Source organism: Mytilus californianus, unplaced genomic scaffold (assembly GCF_021869535.1).
Source record: "Mytilus californianus isolate M0D057914Y unplaced genomic scaffold, xbMytCali1.0.p SCAF_10, whole genome shotgun sequence".
Lineage (NCBI taxonomy): Eukaryota > Metazoa > Mollusca > Bivalvia > Mytilida > Mytilidae > Mytilus > Mytilus californianus.
Genome location: NW_026262582.1, coordinates 19,532,961 through 19,559,817, shown reverse-complemented (window position 1 = coordinate 19,559,817; position 26,857 = coordinate 19,532,961). Strand labels below are relative to the sequence as shown.

General features: G+C 31.7%; 1 long non-coding RNA gene across 1 annotated transcript; it reads left to right on the top strand.

Moving 5' to 3' along the window:
• Positions 1-1,248: 1,248 nt before the first annotated feature.
• LOC127717743 (uncharacterized) lies at positions 1,249-9,289 on the top strand. The gene is made up of 3 exons (XR_007989329.1): positions 1,249-1,377; positions 2,566-2,637; positions 4,603-9,289. It is a non-coding gene; the product is annotated as an uncharacterized LOC127717743 (long non-coding RNA).
• The last annotated feature ends 17,568 nt before the right edge of the window (positions 9,290-26,857 follow it).

The window sequence follows — 26,857 nt, the reverse complement described above, 5'->3', positions numbered from 1 at the left end:
TATGATGGGATGGCAATTTTAACTTTGAGTAAACAGGATTAGATTCTTTTTAAGAACTTTGAAAATTGATGTGGAAAGACCTTCAATTGTTCTCTGAACAATTTGTTTCTAATTATTATTTTTTTTTCTTCTTCCGCCAAACCCTTTTCTTGCGGTTTAAAGTTGTTTGGCAAGATGTCGCTTTGATATTTTGGATATTATATCGAACAGTTATTGCGCTTTTAAAACTTATTTTTTTAGCCGAAGACTTTTTCATTGTGAGAGTTATCTCCCCAAACATTGTTTTTCTTGTGAGTGTATCTCCTCCGTACCCAAACAAGATAACGACAAAATAATTTTTCCTATTTGTTCGTTACATCTTCTGAAATTTTTGGTTGATTTGGATCGAAGCGATTCAATGAAATTTTATAGGAGTTATCTACCTTTACCAAATAAGTTTGTCTTTATGTTTTTGTAACTCATAAACCGTAAGCCGTATAAACCTAGAGTTTTTTTATATGAGGTCCATATGTCCTAACCTAGAAAATGAGGTCAAGGTCAAAAGTCAAGGTCATGTTCTCAACTTGTTTTTGCATTTTCTCTAACACTTTTAAAGTTATATGTAAAAGAACTAGTGCAAAATGTTTGCTTTATTATGATGAAGATATGATATATTTGGTCTGAAACAATCCAGTGACATCTTATAGGAGTTATTGCCCCTGAAATGTTTGATTTTAAGGTAAATTGATTATTTCTTCAGATTGGTACATGATACAGCCATAAGATCTTTAACAAAATGTTTAGTGACATATGACCTTAAAATATGTCAACCGGAAGTGATCTTGAGCGAACCGGAAGTAGTCTTTTTTGCACTTATTTCATGTAAAAGTACATGGAAACCATACATTTTTTGAATGGTCATACATAAACCTATCATTTGAGACCGGAAGTGACATTTTATAAACCGGAAGTAGCATATTATCTCCTTTATTACAGGCATAAGTATATACAAACTATATATTTTTGGAATCAGTGTGAATAAAGCTATCACATGAGACCGGAAATGACTAGAAGTTGGTAATTATCTCCCTTATTCCAGGCAAAAGTAAATAGAAACCATATATTTATTGAAACAGTATGAGGAAACCTATGATAGGACACCAATAGTAGCTTTGAGTAAACCAGAAGTAGCTTCTCGTCAATTGTTAAGAACATTGATGTGGAAAGACCTTCAATTGTTCTATAATTGTTTTTTAATTATAGATTGAGTTCTGAATTCAAACCAAAATATAAGGCTGCGGACATTAGGTCGCAATTCCATAGCCGAGTCAGTATAACAGTTATAGCAGTCAGCTGGTGGAGTCATAAATTTGAAAGAATGTTGCGATCGCTGAAATTGTAGGTAACCCTACAGACAACCCAGAAATGATTTTGTGACTTACAGAAAAATTTGTTCACAAAATTTAGATGGTATTAGACAATTTGAAGTAAAGAAACGTAATGTTATGGAAACATTAAATCGAAGTGGTAGATGTGATATAGAAAAGTACTCTCTTTGTGCTCTTCAATATAAAAACTGTTTCGTGTGTACAACTATCTTAGTATGCGAAATACATTAAAAAATAACGCTTCCACTATCTTTAATAAACCGTTACTGGTATTTAAAACTTATTTTATCATTAACAGAAAGTATTCAGCTAATCGGTGGTGTCGCACTATTGTTGTATCTGGCTAATAGGAAACGGATTATCGGGGCTGTCTATCCTGACTTTTGATAGACAAATATTTACAAGCAAATGATTTAATCTGATGTTAAAAAAAATAAAATATCAATGACACAATAGGAAACCTTACACAGAAAAAAAAAATAAACAGGAATCCAATTTGAAATCAACAAAAACATTAATAATATAAAAGCACAAATAGAACATCGAAAACTAAAACAAAAACAACAAGAACAGATGACAACAAAGATACGAAGGATGAGCAGGAACTTCTTCACTCATCGTGTTGCTTTTTGGAATCAAACAAACAAAGAAAAGTCTCAATTGAAAACAAACAGACTTTACTGTTGTTATGACAAGTGGATAATATCCATGGCGGGCTTTGACACAATAGTTAATAGCGGTTCACCAAAATCAAATAACTTAATTAACACAAGCTAAATAATTGCATATAATCTAGAAAATTTAAACTCAATATACAACGCTGCTCAGAGAGTCGACAAAATGCCAAAGGGATATTCAAACTCATAAGTCGAAAACACACTGACAATGCCTTGGCAAAAACAAAACAAAAACGACCAAAAGACAAATAACATTATACAAAACACAAAATAGAAAAACTAAAGACTGAGCAGCATTGTATTTTCAGAAATTCCTTTCAAACAATTCAAAACCAATCTCATATTTAGTTATCAGGTACATATGATTGCCAAAACCTTATCAACTTCCGAATCGGTAATTAAAAAGAAAACTAAAAGATTTGTAGATTATTTGTCACAAAGCTGTGTAGCATTCAAATCTTCCGTTTTGCTTTTCTTTCTTAAATTTATCATACATTTCTTTTATCTATTTCTTTTTGTAGTCCTTTGGTAATTGATTGCTGTCTCAGTGTTGTTTATCACATATATTTATAGATAAAGAGTGGAACTTTACGGTAAGTACCAGACACATGCAACTCCTATTAAGCAAACTTTCAACACCCTCACCAACAAACCTATAGGCAACAAAGTCCATGCACGCTCAGTATTTCAAATTAATGTGGTTGATTATGAATAATTTAGATATGAGGAAAACGTCAATTAGATTATGTAGATAGAAACTACTAAAATACAAAAAAGATACACAAAACAAAATCAAATTGTATACGGGCTAAATCACTATGGAGAGCATAAGCATTGTCAGAATGATAAAAAAATAATACATCGCAACATTGCGATATACGGATATAATCTGTTGGATCAGATAACTAGAGGCTCTCAAGAGCCTGTGTCGGTCACCTGATTCTACTTTGGTTTTGGAAATCATGTAAAAATAGATTAAAATCATAACAGATACCCTAATAATGAGTGTGGCCAAATTTGGTTTAATATTGGCCCTGTAATTTAATAAAAAATCCTGGTGGCCATCTTAAACAGATAATCGGCAACAAAGTAGCAACACTTCATCCGCACCTCATAAGAAACATTTATGCCATGTTTGGTTTCATTCCATTCAGTGCACCTCTAGAAGAAGCATTTGTATGTTTTTCCCATAGGGTTTTATGTTAAAGGAAGTCCCCCTGCTGGCGGCCATCTTGAATGAAGGATAAGCTTCAAAGTAACAACACTTAGTCAGCACCTCATAAGGAACATTCATGTCATGTTTGGTTTTGATCCATTTAGTGGTTCTCTAAAAGAAGACATCTGTATGTATTTCCCATAGGGTCCTATGTTAAACTAAGTCCCCCGCTGGCGGCAATCTTGGATAATGGATAGGCTTCAAAGTAACAACACTTGGTCAGCACCTTAAAAGGAACATTCATGCCATGTTTGGTTTTATTCCATTCAGTGGTTCTCTAAAAGAAGACATCTGTATGTATTTCCCATAGGGTCCTATGTTAAACTAAGTCCCCCACTGGCGGCCATCTTGGAATATAGATCGGCTTCCAAGTAACAACACTTGGTCAACACCTCATAAGGAGCATTCATGTCATGTTTGGTTTCATTCCATTCAGTGGTTCTCTAAAAGAAGACATTTGTATGTATTTCCCTTGTCAGACGCTGATGAAATGTTACTTCACAGAAATAGTCTGATAACAATAAAGAAGCAAGTCGACAAACGAGGAGCACATTTAGTTTCCATATACTTAACGATTGACAGTTAAAAAACAGCATCTCCAACTGTCCAAAACAATCAAGCTTCTTGCAAATGATGATGTCATTTTCAAATAACTTTTTGCTACTCTGTTCCCTCTATATACAAGATTAACAGAAAACATGCCGATGCGTCATCAAGTGGTGAATAATGAAAAGCATTCGTTACTACTATTGTCTTAACATAATAACGAAAGCCTGGACGTTTAACCCAATTGTTAACGAATGTGCATAATGGAACGATTCGTATACGTTAAAAATTAAGGACCCGTATTGCAGATTTAACAAAATGAGTAATCGTAATTTCGCTGCTACAAAATGCTTAACTGTCTATCCCGTAACACCTATTTGTATTAGACAGCTATAAATGGTTTTCTTATAATATGCATTGTTTTATTTTCATGTGCAAACATTGATTTTGATTTATCCTGTAACATTTTACTTAAAGCACACGTCCGTTAAGCAATGGTCAGTAAATAAAGGCAACAGTAGTATACCGCTATTAGAAATTTATAAATCGAGTGAGAAAAAAAAAATCCGGGTTACAAACTAAAACTGAGGGAAACTTCACCTTTTAGAAGGCGATCACTTATAAAAGTAGAAAAAAACAACTTTATGCTGCCGGTGCCAAAAACGTTATAACGTAATCAATCAATCAATTGATAAATCAAAAAATAAATTTATCAATCAATCAATCCATGAATCAATAAAAAATTAAGGCAAAGTTCTAAGCAGCGTTTTAATATTCTAAAATATTTTTTTTTCAGAAAATGCCTAAAGGATTACAGAAAGGGATTATAGCTTTGGTGATCACGTCATTTTTGTTTGCAATTGAAAACATTGTATTAACTGTAAAATATCTTAAGGAAAATGATACCATTGGTCTGGCTTGTGTTCAGATTGTAATTACTTGCTTATTCATGGTTTTACTTATATTTTTCTTTGCCTATATTATTCACACCCGTAAAACTGGGAGGAAAGCAACATGTGTTCTTGTATGCACTGCTTCAATGTGTATATTTTCTGTCTTAATGTTTGCATTGGGTATTACTTTAGATAGAATAACATTTGGATGATATCGTTTTCATTTGATTGACACTTGAACAGACACACATATAATCATGTTCAAGCATTAATAATATATAATATTAAAGCTTTTGTCTTTTGTCACACGGCGAATATTTAAGTATTGTCTGCGTTAACTATGTAGCATCTTTCATTTATTTACACTTACCATCATGTATTTTAATATTACTTAAAAAGTGTATCTTTTAATGTCACAAAGTGATGTTATTATAATATACATTTATTTCGATTGAAATTTTCTTCCACAAATTGATCGTGGAGAAAGTGTCGAAGTTTGTTAAACGGGTTAGATACTACGTTCTCTGTATGAATCACCAGACTTTAAATCAATATTTTATATTTTAAAAACAATGTTTACTTTTAATTAAGAAAAAAAATAGAATTGTTACTACACCAATCTGATTAAAATACAAATCCGACGAGTAGAAAGATATTAGCATTCAAAGCAAGGATACTAGATTGTATTTTAATCGGATTGTTATTACATCGTAAAATGTATATGTTTGTAAACAAAAAGTAAAATCACAAAAATACTGCACTCCGAGGAAAATTCAATCGGAAAGTCCCTAATCACATGGCAAAATCAAATGACAAAACACATCAAACGAATGGACAACAACTGTCATATTCCTGACTTGGTACAGGCATTTTCAAATGTAGAAAATGGTGGATTGAACCTGGTTTTATAGCGCTAAACCTCTCACTTGTACGACAGTCTTATCAAATTCCGTTATATTTTAGTTTATAGTAGTTTAATATTGACCAGTTTCTTTAAGGAAAAAGTAAAATAACAAAAAATACCGAACTCCAAGTAAAATTCAAAACGTAAAGACTTTACTTATCAAATTGCAAAATCAAAAGCTCAAGCACATCAAACGAATGGAAAACAACTGTCATATTCCTAATTTGGTACAGGCATTTCCTTATGTAGATAAAGGTAGGTTAAACCTGGTTTTATAGCTAGCTAAACCTCTCACTTGCATGACAGTCGCATAAAATTCCATTATATTGACAACAGTGTGTGAACAAAACAAACAGACATAATAGGTAAAAATGTCAAAAATAGGGATACAGCAGTCAACATTGTGCTGTTATCTTAACCACTACTTTACCATAGCGCAATAACACAATGGCGGGATGTATAAGTACCGAGCCATGCCAAAAAAATATATTACCAAAAACGCACCCACGTTTATTTTGATCTATAAAGAGGTTAACTCCTAACTATCCTACTGCCTGTCGATACATTATTTTTGGCATTGCACAAGTCATGTCTTCTTTCACTGTCCATGACGTTAAAATACTAAATCCCTGGGATGTGTTTTAGTTGATTTTAGTCTCTGATGCATGATTTTTTTTTATTATTTATTGTTTTTTGGCTTTTAACTAGCTGTCAGTAACTGCGAGTACTCTCAAATCGTACTTTCTTGTTTGTTTGACCTGTTGATACTAATTGTAATGCTTTTTTGTTGTTTAATGTTATTTAGGGTTATATCTGGTCTATATACCAGCTTTGATAAGTGTTTGGTATTACTATAAATTTTCACTTTTTCGTACTTTGAACATTAAAATTATTTTTTTGTAAAAATATTTCCTTTCTCTATTTGACCTGTACACGTATACCTTACAACAAAATTATTTTCATTTACCTGTGTTTAAAGTATTTGCAAATGGCTGATATTTTTGTTCTAGCATATTGTTTTTTTTTTAAATTGTTTAACATTTCACAGCGGTATAACATGTTACTTTAATTATTCTTCCCTTAGTTTATTTATTTTGTATTTACATTATATCATAGATCAAATTTATTTGTTCAGTATATGTTCACTGGTGTTAATATGTATTTTGATTGAGTTAAGCCGTTTCAATTGATATTTTATAGTGTGTCTTTCTATGTTGTGATGTTACACTTTTGTTTCAGATAAGGGTGAAGGTTTGGTACCATTGAAACGTTTAAACCCGCTGCAAATGTTTGCACCTGTCCTAAGTCAGGAATCTGATGTTCAGTAGTTGTCATTTGTTGATGTGGTTCATAAGTGTTTCTCGTTTCTCGTTTTTTATATAGATTAGACCGTTGGTTTTCCCGTTTGAATGGTTTACACTAGTATTTTTTGGGGCCCTTTATTACTTGCTGTTCGGTGTGAGCCAAGGCTCCGTGTTGAAGACCGTACTTTGACCTATAATGGTTTACTTTTATAAATTTTGACTTGGATGGAGAGTTGTCTCATTGGCACTCATACCACATCTTCTTACATCTATAAACAGTAAAGGTTGATATTCTACAGAAACATATAAAAGAACACTTTAACACGTAATTAAGATGATAACAACGTCAGTAACTAGAATCTATACATCAAGATCATTATGTATCATTTGTGAAGTTGATACAGAATATTTATCAACAAGGTCTTGGTGTCTTCCGATGAACTTTTTTTAGAAAAAGGACGAGACGCTCTTTGACATAATCCTGGTTCATCAACTTTCTGCTCAGGCACTGGTGACGTTTTATAAAGTCTGAGTAGCAGCTGCAAGCTTTTGAATACCGAATGACTTGGGAAATATATATCCCATATGCAGGTGAAGTTCGTATATTGCTACTAAGGTTAAAGAAATTGATAATTTCAAATTAAAATCGTCTCGTTTGTCATAGATTCTGGTACAAAGATGACTGCTTATGTCAAATTCGAGATATAAGTCTAAAAATGAGGCGGAGGAAGCCGTGTCTGTTGTTTCAGGAGGATATATTAATGGAACCCAATCAGAAAAAAATGGATTGTTTTTTTTTGTTTGTTTTTTTTTTTTATTCAACAATAACTAATTGCACTTTCTGCTGTTAACAATGTACTTCACTAGTCCAGCATTCCAGTAAAGAGTCCCTGTTTGTTAATACCAGAAATCCAGGGTTGTTTCTGGTAAGCATCATTATATTAAATTAACATTAGTTTTAATTTAACAGCTAATTTATAAAATTATCAGCAATGAAATTAACAAGTATATATCAATGGTACTTATTTGTTTAACAATTTACTATATATATCATCTAGCAATAATTGATTTCTGGGTATTGTTTCCGGAAATTTTTCATATTTCCTCCGTAAACGGGTGAATTGTTTTTCTATCAAACATCTTCCTGGTTTTGAAACAAATATTGTCACACCGGCCATGACTTAAAAAATAAAAAATAAACAGATGTGATATAGCATATTCACAGGTATGTCTGAATTAAAAATGTTCTGTAGTATAAGGAAGATTAAGATTAAATAAATATTTCATTTTTTAATCTTCTTTTTGTAACGGTAAATAGTCTCGTTATCAATCATTTGTTTGTCAATCATCACATGTACATGTACAGTAGCGGTGAAAGGTAAAATTTATATTACTTGATCAGTTCCAGATGTGTAATTCGTAAAATTTATGTCTTTTATTAATTTATTCATCCATTTATTTTTGCTAGATCATATACTTCTCAAACAAAGAAATTATTTTAACAATTTGGCAGTTTTATCTAGAATACATTTATATTTTGTATTCTTACATTTTGCCTGCAGTTTGTAACTATACATAAATTCTGCTTTAAATACAGCATACACATTTATAGATTCTGTTTTCTGTTCAGACATGTAATTAGCTTTATATATACAAAACATTATTAATGTAATCAAATAATTGATTTCATAATATTGTTCATCATTAATTTTATAACCGAATACTAAATTCTTCAATGTTAGAATATTATTATCAATATTCAGTTTTTCAAGAAGATTTTTTATTTTACTTAAGAAGTCATCAAGAAAGTGACATTTCAGAAACATATGATCATAATCCTCAGTGATATTGCAATAATGACAATTTGAAGTATTGCAGATATTCCACTGTTTTAATAAAGTTTTACAAGGTAGAATAAAGTGTAACAGTTTCCAACGAAACACTTTATACTTATTTTCTTTCAAATAATGATGAACAAATTTTAATATATTACATGTTGAACTATGAATAAACTCAATGTTTAACACTGTTTTCCATCGGTTAAAACCAACAGGCATTTCAATCTCATTCTGAATAAATATATTATAAATTTTTTTAGTGTCTAAATTTTCTAATTTTTCTATATAATTACAATTATTCTAAATGTATAAAACATAATTTGTTTTTACTTTAGTTTTCTTTGAATTTTCTTGTTGTAAAATATTAGGCCATTCTTTTGGAAAGGCTTTCTTCAATTGAGAAAATTCTGACATCCAATTATATTTAATCCTGAGCTTTTGCAAAATATGTTTCTCCAATATGTTACCATTTTCATCTATAATGTCGTTTAGATAGATGATATTGCTATTTATCCAGTTTTGAAATAAAAGACTTTTTTTTTTATCTTAATGAATTGATTTCCCCAAATTACTTGTTGACGACTAGATTTAAAGTTTTTAGGCTGCTCTATTGTTTTGTTTTTTACCCATGCTTTTACTACATTCAAATAAAATTCTGGCAACTTATTTAAACCTGGAATTGAGAAAAAATGGATTGTTAATGGAAAGAACATCATCAATATATCTGAATGCGTAATTAAATGATATTGCTTCTGCGATTTTCTTGTTTTTGATAAGTGTATGAAGGAACTCCGACTCATATGAAAATAAGAAGAGGTCGGCAAGGAGAGGCGCACAGTTCGTTCCTATAGGAATGCCTACAATTTGTTGAAAAAGTCTACCTTCAAATTCAATAAATATGTTGTCAATAAGAAAATCAGTTTCACAGTATTTCTGAAGACTCTTTTCACTACGGACATATTTTTTTGTTAATCGAATGGACAATTCCTTTGTAGAACATGCAGATGAGCCGGCAATGTACCGTTGTTTGTACGGAATTTTGTGAAGCTTAGGTATCCAATACAAAGAAGGTAAGTCAACAGATTTGCTGTTCAATGTAAAGTTCATTGAAGTCATGAAGGACTTATGATTCGCTAAAATCTCATCCTTGTCAAATGATATGTTTTTGTATTTGGGATTACCTGAGTGCTCATTTATTCTTTATTCTTTTACAAGACACTCGTAGTAGGACGATTTACATACAAAATCAATGTTATTTGAAGCTTTGTCCTCAACAACATAGTTATTGTGAAGAGATGATAGCCATTTCAGAGCTTCTTTGTCTCTGAAAACGAACTTTGGTTAATAATTCACACAGTTTTTCAACAACTTATGAATTTGACATTTTATCAGAGACCTGATTGTTTTGGCCCATTCTGACAAAGTGTCCAGTTCAACTTATTCTCGTTTAGCCCATGCTCTGGTGTAGACCTCAATGGAATCAATATTAAATTTGAAGTTATGGTATTCAAATTATAACTATAACTATAATACCGAGGCACAAGTTATTTCATAAAAATGGATATATATCTTCAAAATGAGCAAAGAATAAGCAAAGAACAAGCAAATTCGACTATTAATAGTAATTACAATATTTGAGATGAACGGTCAAGTTTGTCTATTCCAAATAAATGTTTTTATAGTTTGATTTAGTGATCATTTTGATAAAATCATTCATATCTTTCTTAAAAATACGGAGGATAGATGTTTCATTAAATGCTGTTTTGTTGAATTTATTGTCGTTTCGATCTTTCAAAATACTAAATTTTCCCGGAAACACTATAAAATTTCCATTATGCATTTGCGTTTTACCAAGATCTTGATTATATCCAATAATCAAGTTTTGGACATCAAAGCTAAGCTTTATATCTATGCACAGAGTTAGCAATCATTTTATTTCTTCAATGACGTTATAAATTGTATAACAATAATAGAATAAATGTTCTTGGGTTTCAAAACATTTCCCACATAAGTTACACAGGCCATCGGACTTTCGCATTTTTGTACAATTTAAATTCAGTATAATGTATATTATGTAGTGATTTCCATTAGAATTAGAAATTATTGTTTGATACAGGAGCTTGTGAATCTTTTTACAAACTGATTGCCAGTCTAGTTCCGTATTACATGTAAATGTTCTATTCCATTTAATTTCACATTTTACACTAGTACATATATTTAGTATTTTTTGTAATGATTTTAATTAATTTTTTTTGGGGGGAGGGAAGAAATTTCTTTCTATATCATAATTTTTATATGTTTTTATTCAAGATTTGTATGTGCTTCAAATTAGTTGGATTACTAATGACGCTTCTTAGTTAGTTAATCCAATCAGTGTTGATTGATTTCTTTATTAGATTGTATTTGCATTTTATTACTATGAAAGTTTTCCGTTTCGATATTACAAACATCTTTTATTGGCGACATTCTTGGTGAAGGAAAGGAAGAGCAAAGGTTTCCCTTTCCATTTCATATTGTTGTTACCAAATATCTTCCCTTCAAGAATGCCATTTTTGAACGTTCGGTCATTTTAATATAAAGTTCACACCATGTAGTAACCACCTTTTGGAAGAAAATTGACATTTATACTTAATATTAATTCCATTTAGATCTTTACACGTACATATAAAATATTTAAAACCAAATGTTTTGTCAAAGTGTTTTAGCCAGTATTTAGCAGTTGCATTCCATCTTTGTGTTGAACCTTCATAAAATTCTATAAATTAATTGTACATGGTTTCTTTTTATGAAAATTTCGAAACTGATTATTTTGACCCCCCCCCACACGAAGCTTTCATCTAGACAACATGATTTTCTGTCGACAAGGATGACTTTAGAGCCCCAAAAAAAATCCTAGAAAAGTGAGTTTATTTATTTTTCACACTCATTAGGTATACCCCTCACCTCAACATTGTATTCCAAAATAGGTATTAATTGTTTTTTTAAAACCAATACTTTACCTCTGTAAGTTAATTTTCTAGTTTTCTAAACTCGAATACAGTTTTTTATCCTGCCAATTACTGAATTCCATATTTTACTGTTTTTAATATTATAACCATGGTGCACCCCTAAAGCTTTTATGTTATCCTTGATATAGGATATTATTTTGAAAATTGTTTTTTGCCCTTTAGCCTCCAAATAAGCAAGCATTTTGTTTTATCGAAGTTAATTATGGAACCGGAGGCTTTTTCATATATTTCCAATATTTCGAAAACTTTTATAGCCGATTGTTCGGATTTGTTTAAAAGTAGTGTATCATCCGCAAACATTGATAATTTAGTTTTAATAAGGCAATTTTCCGTTGGTATTTTGATTCCCTGTATTTCTACATTAGCACGAACGGCACATGCCATTGGTTCAGCTTGTATTATGAACAAAAAGGGGGCTATAGGACATCCTTGTCTAATTGATCTGCTTATTGATTTAGACAGAAACTCATTTGTATTAATATAAGTGTTGGTATTTTTGAATAGCAGTTTTGTCCAGCTACAAAAATTATTACCAAACTTGAGGCTCTCCATAACCTTTATCAGCCATCCCCATTCGACTTTATCAAAAGCTTTCTGCTGGTCTAGAAATATAATTGATCCCTCTATATCCTCATTTTCTACATATTCAATAATATCCCGTAAAACTGAGTCTATTTCCAATACTTATATTTCTCCCCTTCACAAACCCTTTTTGATTCGGGTGAATAATTTTATTTAACAACGGTTTTAGACTTTTAGATGCTCTGCCAACATCTTTGATTAAATTTTATAACCCGTATTCATCAAGCTTAAAGGCCTTCAGTTTTTTTTTTTATTAATTCTCTTTCCCCTCTCTTATGTAGTAAAGTTAACATTCCCTGGTATTGCGATTTACTGAGTTCATTTTTGTCAAATATTTCCTTAACTACTTCAGTGAAATCAGTTTTGAGAAGATCCCAGTTTATATGAAAAAAAATCCGATATAATCCCATCCCTTCCCAGAGACTTATCTTTCTAAAGATTTTAACTGTCTTTGTTAATTCATCAACTTCAATTTGTCGTTCTATATTTTGTCTATCATCGTCTGTCAGTTTCCTGTCAATTCATCCGATAAGTTTTTCTGCGCTATTTTCGTCCCAACTCTCAGTACTAATCAACTTGGAGTAAAATTTAACCTGCTCTGATAGTATTGAATATTGTTATGACAGTTTTATATTTGCCTTCCGAGCATTTAATACGATTCCATAATTTGTTTTTAGATTTCTGTTTTTCTAAATTAAAGAAATATTGTTATTCTAAAAGATAGCAACAACTTCAATAATGAGTCGATTTAGATTTAAAGATCTTAATTCTGCCTATTCTTTCTTACTTGTTATAGTTACTCTTTTACTAAAACTTTTTTTTTATAATTGTCAAAAAGACAAAAGGAGACAAAACATGACTTTGAATGTCTATATGTGCCGATTGTCAATTGACTTATTTGTAGATCTTATTTTGTTGACCATTGTTGCTTATTACAATTTACTCTATCTAATATTGCTGTCGATATAAAACACTTAAATAGGGAAAATTGTCACTGAAGGAAATAACTTGCTGAAGAAGTAGACAAACTGTTGTTGATCATGTTGACATGTCTGTAGATTTTATATAGATGATTGACTTTGATGTTTGAATTCTCTCTGTGTTTTATAGTTTTTCAACATCTTGTGTGGTTTGCTGATTGTTTCAGCTGTGCAGACTTTCTCTTTATCGAGCTTAAGTTTTAGCAAAACACAAAGGATACAATCATCATTGGAAGGGGGAATTTGAGTGAAGATTCATAAGATTTGACTTTGTTATAGATCTTGTCTTGCTTAATATTCTTGTTGTATAAAGTTTTTTTTTCGATTTATTGCAATTTCAAGATTAACTTTAATTAGACTTAAAAACGGGTAACAGTCGTCATTTAAGGGCATAACGCATATATGGAGTCTTATAGACAAATAAGTATAAAATTTTAAGCAAAAACTCAAAATCAACTTTTTATTCAACAGTGTTCTTTATTCTATATTATAGTGTATTTATATGTCCCTTCAGGTGTTTTTTTTAATATATTTATAATAAGAATGATAACTTTTGGTTCTAATTTGCCCAGTAATTTCAGAGAACAAGATGTTTGCCGTAGACCAGGCCAACATAAAACTGGGTAAAATCGTTGTTTAAAGTCATTTTAAGTTTTTTGTGATTTTCTATCTAAAATAGTTTTCAATTAAAATAACTGTAAAATTTGCTAAAAGCTGACATTTAATTTCTGTTCTGAATATTTTATAATAGATCAACACATACAGACCATAATATACCGGTAAATTAAGTCCAGAACTATCGTTTTAATTTGATTGTTCTATTTTTACCTGCACCAGCCATAATTTGTATCAGGTGGCAACAGAATATATGCTTTGCTATGCATTATTACTGTTAAGTTTAATAACATTTGATTAAGCAGTTTCAAAGGGAAATATATTCGACGGACAATGTACAAAATGGTGACAATGATGAACGCCCAGTGTTTGTATAACCTCACAAAGCTCTTAAAAGCCAGGTGAGTTTAAAGGAAAGATCTTTGAATCGTGATCAGTAAGATTTGTTTTACATTTTGTCCTCAGCATTACAAAAATTGATGATTGCTAGGCATTTTCCAAGATTTGAGAATGGCTACTAAAGACTACTGTGACGATATTGACCACTTACCCCCTTGTTGTAAACCTATATATATATATATATGCCTTAGTACTTATTGTGTGTGATTTAAATTTCAATAAAATTGAGAATGGAAATGGGGAATGGGTCAAAGAGGCAACAACCCGACCATAGAGCAGTCAACAGCCGAAGGCCACCAATGGGTCTTCAATGCAGCGAGAAACTCCCGCACCCGGAGGCGTCCTTCAGCTGGCCCCTAAACAAATATGTATACTAGTTCAGTGATAATGGACGTCATACTAAACTCAAAATTATACACAGGAAACTAAAATTAAAAATGATACAAGACTAACAAAGGCCAGAGGCTCCTGACTTGGGACAGGCGCAAAAATGCGGCGGGGTTAAACATGTTTTTTGAGATCTCAACCCTCCCCCTATACCTCTAGCCAATGTAGAAAAAACAAACGCACAACAGTGTGCACAGTAAAACGCAGTATAAGAGAAGTCCGAGTCCGATGTCAGAATAGGAAACAAAAGAAAATAAACGAAATGACAATAATACATAAATAACAACAGACTACTAGCAGTTACTGACATGCCAGCTCCAGACTTCAATTAAACTGATTGAAAGATTATGTCTTCATCATATGAATATCAGGCACAATCCCTCCTGTTAGGGGTTTAGTATTATACCGTCATAAAATATTAACTTGACGATATACGTAATCTCCAAAGCGAACAAGAATGTTATCAAGTAAAAAATTCAAGGGCAGATATAGTATCAAAGCATGTCCAATTGACATAGTTCTTTTGTTTGTTGCTACTAAAAAATGACCTAAAAGAGTTTGAACATATGTATTCGCATTCAGACTTTTTAAATGCCCATTTAATTAGGTGTGTGAATTTCTTCTTAATAAGTATATGAGGCAAAGTGGTATATAGGGTAGAAAAATCAAAACTTTGAACAGATTCAAATTCACCAATATATGCATGCAATTTATCAAGTACTTCCAACGAGAATACTAAATACAGAAACAAAATATCGATCATGTTTTAAGTCAGAACAGGAGACAACGTGGCTGATGATTAACTGAAATGCACATGAGTAAAATGATGTCAGTAAATTATTTCTGACATTCTAATTAAAAGAAAAATAGTTTCAAAATTTCGGAATTTTGTCACGAGAGATCAAAACATTGATGATTTCTAGGCATTTTCCAACTGTACGAGGATGGCTACTTAAGTCTTTGGTAACGATTTTGACCCCTAACTTTTCAATAAGGATCTATACAACAGTTTATATATGTCTAACCCACATATGTATGGTTTCTATGTACTTTTATATCAAGTAAGGGTCGATGCTAAGAACATTTGACATGACCTTGACCTGTTGCAATTAACCTTTTTACCAAATAAAAGCAAAAATAGTTCTGAACATTTTTTCTATTCAAGGTACGGGTATATTTGTAACAATTTCTGACAATAACCTTTTACCTTTGGATCAAACTGAAGGTCATTGAATGCGCAACATTTTTCAATTGATTTTCATCCTTTTCTGTACTTTATGAGATATTTTAATAACAAGGTCAAAATTATTTTACAAAATAACAACAATTTCGCTTTTAGGTTCCCTTAGCAACCACCCTAGCAACCTGAATCCCAAACCTTTAGTTATAAATTGTTACTAGGCAATAGTGTTAGTTCACATTAATAACTTCAATGTAAATGGGTATGGATGCAAAAGTGTGTAACTAGTTCATGCAAAATGCCTATAATTTTCCTTCTTGAATACAATGAAAATTTCCTGATTTTAATCTGTGTTTCCACCTTCTCCTCTTTTCATTAGAATTATTTTTTATCTTTTATCTAACTGATTAAATGTTATATTTTAATGAACAAATGTTACAATATTCATCAAAATTGAAATGTGTGCATGATAACTGCCTGAAACTCGTAATTTTTCTTAAAAAAAATGCAATTTTGGGCCAAAATCCAAGGCCGTAACCATGGCAACGGGGACATTAACAAATGTTTGTCCATTCGTTTGATGTGTTTGTGCTTTTGATTTTGCCATTTGATTTTTTGAATTTTCTTCGGAGTTAAGTAATTTTGTGATTTAACGTTTTCAATATGTACTTAAATGTTTGTCAATAACTACAATCAAAATTTCAAGAAAATCTGTCACTATGCGTGCAGCAACTTGGTTGTTGGTTACAGAGAATTGCTATTAAATACATGTAGCAACAAAATTTTGAAAAAGCTTTGAAAATAGTATTATTATTATATTAAGGTCATATCGTTTCTTATTTTATGGTTTTTGGAAACTAGTGTTATCAATTTAATTAATGCTCCTAATGCGGCACCCGTCGTGTTGATCATGTTAGTATAAAATCCATCAATCAATCATGAATGAAAAACAATATAATTCTTTTTCAATAAATGGCTCAAGGATTAGAGAAAGGGATTCTAGCTGTTGTGTTCATGTCATTTTTAATTGCAATCAAACACATAATAATAACTTTTAAATTACTTGAGCGCAATGAGACTGTTGGTCTGGCTTGTGTTCAGCTTGTTGTAACAAGCTTATTTATGATGTTGCTTATGTTTTTCTTTGTCTATATTATTCTAATCCGTAAAGACGAAAAAGAAACCAAACTACACAATAACTTGCGCAGTGCACAAACAGTTGTACAAGTAGTAAAAATAACAAAACCAACAGGTTTTTAGAGAAAAAACCCGACGAAAGCCCTCAAAGAAACACAGAAGAAGAACCTCAACAATGCTGCAAAAGAAACAATTTGTGTTTCGTAGTATGCGCTTCTTCAATGTGTGTATTTAATGTCTTAATATTTGCATTAGTATAGCTTTAGACAGAATAACATTTGGATGATGACATTGTCGTTTGTTTACCTTTAACACCATTACTTTGATCATACATTTAAAAGTATATTACAACAGATCTTTGTGTTTTTGCTTCAAAGGCGATTATTTGAGTATCGTCGGCATATCATATCAAGCATCTTCTGTAAAGATGCGTTTTCATAATCAATATTTAATAGCAGGAAGAATAGAAAGAAATCACATCAAAATATCTGTATATTGACAAAGATAACAGTTACTTCCAGCTTGAAATAAAATGAATTTTAGAACAGCTTGATTGATTGATTGGTGTTTAACGCCACTTTCAGCACTATTGGCTATTTCATGGCGGCCACTTTTTATTCGCGGAAGAGTCCGGAGTATCCGGAGAGAACCACCAACCTTTGGTAGGAAAACTGACAATCCTTGTCAATTATAACTTACAACCTCAGTGTTGATAGGCTAGTGATATATAAGTTTGACTGCTTAGACCACTCGGCCATCGAGGCTCCAGGATATTTGAAAACACGTTACCTTTTTTTCTATGCAATCAATTACATTGACAGAAAAAGATGTGGATTGTATGGCTACAAGACATATTGCCTCTCTTTAACAAAATATCGAAATAAACGATATCCGAATTTTGTTATTAATCGCATTTTCATACCTCATGGTATGCTGCAAGCAGTAAAACTAACAGTTATTATCATAAATGCATATGATTAGTTTGTTTTACTGCAAAAGTACATATTAAAAAGGCGATTTAAAAATAAATATCTGCTCGCTGGGATTAATTGCGTGAAAAAAAGTTAGCAGTATCCTTTAACTTTACTTTCCACTATAAAGATGATGTTCTCTCACTACATAATTCAAAATTTGGTGACTATGTTGAACGCATCTATCCCATCGAACTTCAGGTAAAGGATACACTAGATATAGTTAAATTTGCCTCATATCATGACTTACATCTAGAAATTGACAATGAGGGTCGTTTGGGAACAAAACTTTACCACAAAAGAGAACATTTCAGCTTTCCAATAGAGAACTTTTCATTTCTATGTAGCATCATTCCAGCAGAGCCTACAGACGGAGTATATATCTCCCAGTTGATACGATATTCAAGGACTTGTATTTCCTATCATGATTTCCTTGATAGAGGGTTGCTGCTGACAAGGAAGCTATTAAACCAAGAGTTCCAAAAGGTGAAGTTGAAATAATCACTTCGTAAATTTTACGGACGCTATCACGAGTTGGTTGACCGTTATGAAATATCCGTTTCACAGATGACAGCGGATATGTTCCATTTGTTGTAACTACAATGCAGTCCCCTTTTCCCCGAGTGTGACCTACCGAATTAGACTTATTACCGGGTTTGAGCAACACGACGGGTGCCACATATGGAGCAGGATCTGCCTATCCTTCTGGATCACCTAAGATCACCCCTAGTTTTGGTTGGGTTCGTGTTGATCAGTCTTTAGTTTTTTTATGTTGTGTTTTGTGTACTCTCTTTTTTTAGCCATGGCGTTGTCAGTTTATTTTCTACTTTGGAGTTTGAATGTCCCTTTTGGTATCTTCTGCTCTCTTTTAAAGGAGACGAAAATCAATTTACAACGTTTTTATTTACACAATGAAATATCTTTCCGCGTTAAAAGAATGTCAGAAGGCCATTTATTTGGTATATTTGAATATATTTCTTTAAATGTTTTGCCGCATGCGCAAAGGCAGTTGGCATACTTTTCATAAATTCCATTCCGTTTCCATTCGGCTTCAAGGTCTGAATTCGAACTAAAATATCAGTGAGAAAAAAATTAGAGTACAATAGGAGCATTCCGACATCATTAGTCGAAGAAGAACAATATCAGGCTAAAAATGAAAAAAAAGATAAGCAGTAACTTCTTTAAGAAAAGTCTCAATCGAAGACAAACACTTTACTGTTATGACAAATGGAAAATATCCATGGTAAGCTATGACACAATACTTAATGACGGCTAACCAAAATCAAATAACTAAAACAACACAGGAGTAACTCAATATGCAAGCACTGCGGAGAGAGGCGAAAGGTACTAAAGGGATATTCAAATTCATAAATCGAAAACAAACTGAGATTGTCATGGCAAAAAACAAGACAAAAACGACCAAAAGACAAACAACCTTATACAAAACACAACATAAAGAACAGCAATTAAAGCGCTGTTCCTTTGCTTTTTGTGTGTGTTTTTGCTTTGCATGTACTTATTTTGTGTCAATGAACGATACCCCATATCCTTTGGTTTTCTATTATAAAAAACTAAAGACAGAGCAACATTGTATTTTCATAAATTCATTTAAAACAATTCAAAAGTAATCTCATGTTTAATTATTAGGTATTTGTCAGGAACAAATCAACTTCGGTAATGTAAAAGAAAATTTAAAGAATAATATATTATTTGTCACAAAGCTGTGAAACAATTCGAATCTTTCCGTTTTGCGTTTCTTTTTTAAATGTATCATATTTTTTGTTTATCCATTTATTTCATTTTTTGTAGCATTCTGTTCATTGATCGCTGACTCAGTGAGGTTCATCACATATATTTATCTAGGAACTATAAGTGTAGGAACTTACGGTATGTTCCAGGCACAGATAACATCTATTCAGCACACTTTAAACACCCTCACCAACAAACCTATAACCAATCAAATACACGCACGCTCAGTATTTTTAATAAATGTGTTTGATTATGTATTATTTGAATATGGGGAAAACTTCAATTACATCATGTAGATAGAAACTACTTAAATAAAAAAAAAAAGGAAAAATAAAAAGAAAAAATACACATAATAAAAAAACAAATGTTGATGTGAAAATACCGTCTATAACGATAAACATATGTTTATATATAAAAATAAGAAGATGTGGTATACTTACCAATGAAACAACTCTCCATAAGAGACCAAATGACGCAGAAATTATACTATGTTTAGTTTGCCATAAAAGCGGGAGGTTTGGCATGCCATAAAACCAGGTTCAACCCACCATTTTTTTCTTTTGTCCTGTACCAAGTCAGGAAAATGGCCATTGTTATATTATAGTTCGTTTCTGTCTGTGTTACATTTTAATATTGTGATTTTGTTGTGTCGTTGTTCTCCTCTTATATTTGATGCGTTTCCCTCAGTTTTAGTTTGTAACCCGGATTTGTGTTTTTATCTCTATCGATTTATGAGTTTCTAACAGCGGTATACTACTGTTGCCTTTATTTAGAGCTTAATCACTCAGGAGAGCATAAGCATTTTTAGAATGAAAAACAATAACTCATCGCAACATTGCTATTTAATGACATAGTAGTCACATAAATGATGGTTAACTTACTAAGTATTTCTTCAATGTATCATAGAAAATTGTCATATATCACAACAATATGGAAAATTTGAAAAAAAAAACTCCTTGACCGGATTGAGAAACTAGTCTCCCTTCTAGGCAAAAATCCCTTATCAGAAAAGCATGATAGGTCATCCTAGGCTTGTAATAATCTATTAACTTGGATATGTATTCCATTATCAGATGTTACTTCACAGAAATTGTTTCAAAACAATAAAAGAACAAGTCAACAAAAGACAGCATGACAGATGATGATGCTATTTTCAGATCATTTTTTTTATTTGTCCCATCTTTAAACATGATAAACAGAAAATATTCCGATGCGTCCTTAAGTGGTGAGAAGCCTTCGTTACCACAACATAATAACGAAAGCCTGACCGTTTACCTCCAATGGTAACGAATGTGCATTATGGAACGATTCGTGTACGTTAAAGACCCGTATTGCAGATTTAAAAAAGGGAGTAATAGTAATTTCACTGCTACAAAATACTTAACTGTCCGTCCCATTAGAGATTTCCAATAAAATGACATACGTACCTAACTCAGCGTACGCACGTAACGGGACCGGTTATTGCTAACCTATTAATTTTGTTAAATACGTAACTAAAATTTTAACTAATAATTCCTAAACTATTAAACCCATTCGTGATAAATTTTATCAATATCAAGTATTTCTAAGATGATGAAAAACAATTAAACCATTGTGGTGACGTCAGCCTATTCATTTACCGTGGATTCTTTTTCTAGAATCAACGCTTCCTAAATCTGCCGCTGAAATTGACTCACCAAATTATATTCAATTGTTTCCTTTGTGTGCCTAATTTCATTAAGTTTGAATTGGCTAATTTACTGATGTCTGTTCACTAAAGGAATTAATTTAAAAACTTACCTTTAATTTTTGTAATTTTTATATGCCTTCAATGGGAATAGAACCCTTCCTTGAAATCTGTTATGTGTGACTGACATAAACACATCGACGAAACCTCTCGGCTACCAATGGGTTACACTATAGATTTCTATTTTATATATTTAAATGAACATCTGATATACATCGGTTAATCGGACACACAGGGCTTGTACCTTTATATAGACACAATAGGCAATCGTATAGTATGAGTTGGTAGCCGCGAGGTTAGCATGGTTAAAATCAATGAGTCAAAAATAGGGATTTGTCGGTTTAGGTTCGAATCCCTGTATTCTCTCTGTTGTTCCAATTATTAAGTTATCCTGTTTTTTTTCTAATTTTGCATGTTATAGTGGATATTTTTTGTAATAATAGCGAGTTTTTACCGGTTTTTTTTTATTATTATTGGCTATTTCACATGTTTGAAACAAAAATGATTACATTCTATTTGTCAATTTTTGTTTTATAAATATAGTATGATTTCATCTGTTTTACTACATAATTTAACAAAGGTTTGTTCGCAAATTCCTATGCAAGAAAATCGTGATGTGCCTAGAGTGCTAGAAAAATTTCGATAACATACTTATTATTATATATACTTTATATATGCTTTTTTGTCGGGTTGTTGTCTCTTTGACACGTTCCCCATTTCCATTTTCATTTTTTTTAGAAATAATTTCGAATATGTCTTATTTTGTATAAACAGATAATATTCATATGCCTGGTAATATAAAGATTTTTAAAGGTAGAAGTGTAATATTTGTGTTTTGTCAACCAATTAATTGTGATCTGAGAGTTATCAATGCATCGTTGGACACGATAACATGGTTATTTAAACTCACTTACAATACCTTCTAATTAAGAAAAGGCTTTAAGTTTGAAAAGAAATCAACACAATAGTTTAAGTTATAGATACAATGGATTAGCGTAGATTCATGAAAAAAAAACCATTCGCCCTCCGGGCCCATGGTTTCTTTTTCAAGAATCCACGCTTATCCATTGTATCTATATAACAGAAATCATGATTTTTATATATCACGTGATTATTGAGATTCCCGCCAAAACTTCACTGTCATAAGACCACGTATATACACGTATCTTTACCTATCATACGATTGATTTGAGTTGTCTTTCATGGTTTTGACCATGATTTTGTTTTTCGATATACTTTGCAAATGAACCTTTTATTATTTAATATTTGACATGCTTTTATTTGTCGTTATCAGATTGGTGTCCCTTTTTCCTTTCGTCTCTTAATGTTTTATAATATTTAATTTCCGTGGGTATTTAGTATTAGACAGAGATTTTTCTAGCAATTTCAGAAATATGGAATTCAAAGTGTTAGTCAGAATTTGTCTATGTTAAAGTTGATAACTGGGATTGCATCATACTTTTTTAAGCATCATTTCAAACGTTCTCTCCTTCTGCAGTTAATCTTGTTTATTTACAATCTCCGATTTTTTCCCCAGAGAAAACGTTCGACAAAGGGATGTGTATATTTGAAAAAAAAAATTAATACAGGTATTGTACTTCTTTAAATTTTAATTGTTGACACACACTTTTCTTTCAAATGAAAGTCAACTAACATTAAAAAAAAAAGAATTTTGTAATTTAAAATGATATAGTATGTAAATAAATGTGTACACCAATTCGTTATATAGATTGTAATTTGGAAGGTGTACTTGATTAGCAATAGATGACTAATCTGCATATAAACATTGACCACTGTGGATAGAAAACAATTAATTTATAGTAAATAGTAATTGGCTAAAAAATGTCCTGTCCCCAAGTATCTCTGATTTAAAGTGGACGAGAATGCCAATTTATATACTTGTTACATTTTTAAGACAACTACAATGCCACTTCAGTCTTTACAGTAATTTCTTTTTAAAATGTACTTTTAATTAGTAAGGCTTGATATTGTCATACTTGTTTTAAGATTAAGACAACTCTTACTAGTCCAATTAGAAGTGGATTCTTAAACTATAACATATTGATTGAGGTATAAGCAAAAATTTTTAGTTTCAATTGTTGTCTCGCCTTTGAGATATATATTTATATATAAAGTTAATAAAGTTAAACTCTACGACATATCCATGCATAGGATCACCAGTGAAGGTGATACACGGCTGAAAACAAATTTTATATTCATAATTACTTTAAATATGTATATACATGTATGTGTAAACCAAGTTCTCTGAAGGAAGCTTTTTCCAGGTTGTTCTTATGTCGTGCTGTTGCACCACTGTCCCAGGCTTAGGGGGAGGGGTTGAGCACTCATTCTTTATGTGCCTGTCCCATGTCAGGAGCCTGTGGTTGTCGTTGGTTCATATCTGTTATATTTGTTTTTCGTAAATTGTTTTGTTTTAAATCAGGTCGGTAGTTTTCTCAATTGAATTGTTTCATATTTTTCAAGTTGGTTCCTTTTATAGTCGACTATACGGTATGGATTTTTCTCATTGATGAAGGCCGTACGGTTGCCTATCATTGCTTACATCCACTTCATTTCTTATTGGCAATCATATCATATCTCCTTATTTTTTTAACTCAGGTAATTCAACATGAACATAAGAATCAGCTTTCAGTACCTGGGGGTACTTTAAGATCGGTACTCTGTGTCTTTCATCATAAAAATGTAACTGTTTTGGGCTTAATTCAATATTGATTAGTTGAGCTATTTCCAACTGAATTTTACCGGTTTTATTTCTTATATCGTGCTGTTACACCAGAGTGTTGAACGCTGGTAAACGCGTTTAATCAGGCCAAATTCTATATTGGCTTTCCCAAGTCAGGAGCTTTCAATTCAGTGGATGTCGTTGTTTTATTTTCTGTCATTTTTGGGTTAATTTTACTCTTGTAAAGATGTCTTATTTTCGTTTGAACTGTTTACATTTTTCAAAGTCAATGCCTTATATACTAATATCTGATAATTATAATACGGTATGAGTTTTGCTTATTGTTGACGACAGCAGGAGCCACTGTAGTCGTTATTCACGCCATTTGGACTCTGTTTGAAATTTGGACGCTCGACACGGATCCAGATATATACATGTCGGATGAAATGGAATAAATCGAAAAAAGAATGCATGCTAAGCATACTAATGCTTTTGAAAAGAAAATTGAAAATATTTGTTGAACGGACAGACTGGCGGACGGACAGACAGGGTGATTGTAATATGAGTGCGGGTACAATATTTTGTCAGTGTATGTATCTTAGATGCTAGTGGTAGGATGTCTGGATCAAAACGGGGTAATATTTACTTGTTAAAAATATTTTATGCTATTTAGAATAATAATTGCATGCCTACTGGATATTAATACAATAGCAAGTTACAAGGATAATGGAAGCTGTGAAACACCATTTTACAATAAAAACTAAGCTTTTTGATACAAAGAATCAAGGAGAATAATCAAACAAATTATGCAACAAAAAGTGTTATCAAAACAAAACAAGTGTTGCTAGAATAATAAGATATGCACATAAAGCATAAAATATATTAACAGGTTTTTATTAAATATGGGATTGACTGGTAGCAGGCTAGCCTCAATTACGGGTTCAATTATTTTGTTGGACCCGCAGTGTGTCTTTGTATCGGGTACGCTAATTTGTTGCCTAGCATAAAAAATGCGACTCTTGAGTGTTCGTCATGTACAAAAAGGTATATTCATTTATCATTATCATTTCATCATCCTTAATATATATGTAATATTTGTCGCTGGATATAAGACATACATCAGTATCATCACCATCATCATAAGTATTATAGCCTGAGGCTAAATCTTCGTCGTATTTATTATAGCTTGTAAGTATTATAGCTTGAGGCTAAATCCTTATCTGATATTTTAGCCAATTTATGTCGAGAACTTTTTTTACGCATGCATCTCTTTGCTACATAGTTCAAGTTTTATAAATGTCCAAGTTAAAAGCAATAGAGATCATAGAAGTATGTTTATCAAATGGTCATGTCTATACTCACAGTTAAAACAGTAAGAAAGGGATTGACTCGTCCGACTAAAACGAAGCACAAAAACAGTAATTACTAGTATTACCAAATAAACTCCATGTACCGATCTTAGAGTATTCACAGCTACCGAACACTATCTTGAAAACAACTACAACTAATAAATACAGAATAATTATCCAGTCTAGAATATTAATCAATTATTTCGTACTGTTACAACACTGTCCCAGGTAAGAGGGCCCGTTAACATGTTTAACCCCGCCACATTATGTATGGATGTGACTGTCCTAAGTAAGGAGCCTGTAATTCAATGGTTATCGTTTGTTGCTGTGCTTTCTTTCATTTTTTTGTACATAAGTTAGGCCGTTAGTTTTATCGTTATAGTTGTTTTACATTTGTCATTTGTGGCCTCTTATAGATGACTATTCGGTATGGGCTTTACTCATTGTTGAAGATCGTACGGTGGCCTATAGTTGTTAATTGCTGTGTCATTTGGTTTCTTGTGAAGAGTTGTCTCATTGGCAATCATACTACATCTTTTTTGTACATATCACAAATTAATTAAAAAAAATACATAAACACTCTAGAAAAGCAAGACTAGTAGATTATATGTAGTTTCTATAAAATGTAATGATAATTCATCAGTAAAAGATACATGATTATTTGTTAGTGGAATTATATATAACTTAATAAATGAATATTTATATTAAAAGAAACATCAGAAACAAGAATATGTGTCCATTAGATTACACGCCAGTATCACATTTCCGTGTTAAGTGAGCTCTAAATCCAGGAAAAAATCCAATTCAGTATGTAGCCTTAAACTTTTAAATCCCGTGCGAGATGTCTAATATTCAAACATTGTTGTTTTAAAAACGTATTCATCAAAGTCAAACGACAATCATTTAATTTTTTTTTTGTGCTATACAATTTGTGATTATGGCCGGATCTAAGATATTTGAAAAAAGGGCGTAGTTCCCGATAACTGAATTTATACTGCCGAGCGGAGCAACGCAAAAAAAAAAAAATTTGGACGATTTTATACTAAACATTTGTATAGATAACGTGGAAAACGTGAGCTTTTCAAAATTATTTGGCGATCGAAAGGGGGGAGTACGCCCTCTCCCCCTGTATCTGCGAATGCACGTTTAGGTATTCATGGACAAAAACCTCGTCCCATGCATTATCATAGTTAAAGACTAAAAAGTACTATTTGATAAATGTATCAATGATATGAATTTCTGCTCACGTCAAATTATCTTGAATTAAATTATAGAAAAATAATTTAAAACAAAAAAATAGTCGCGTACACCTTTTACATTCGGGTGTGTTGGAATCTACTTTTTAA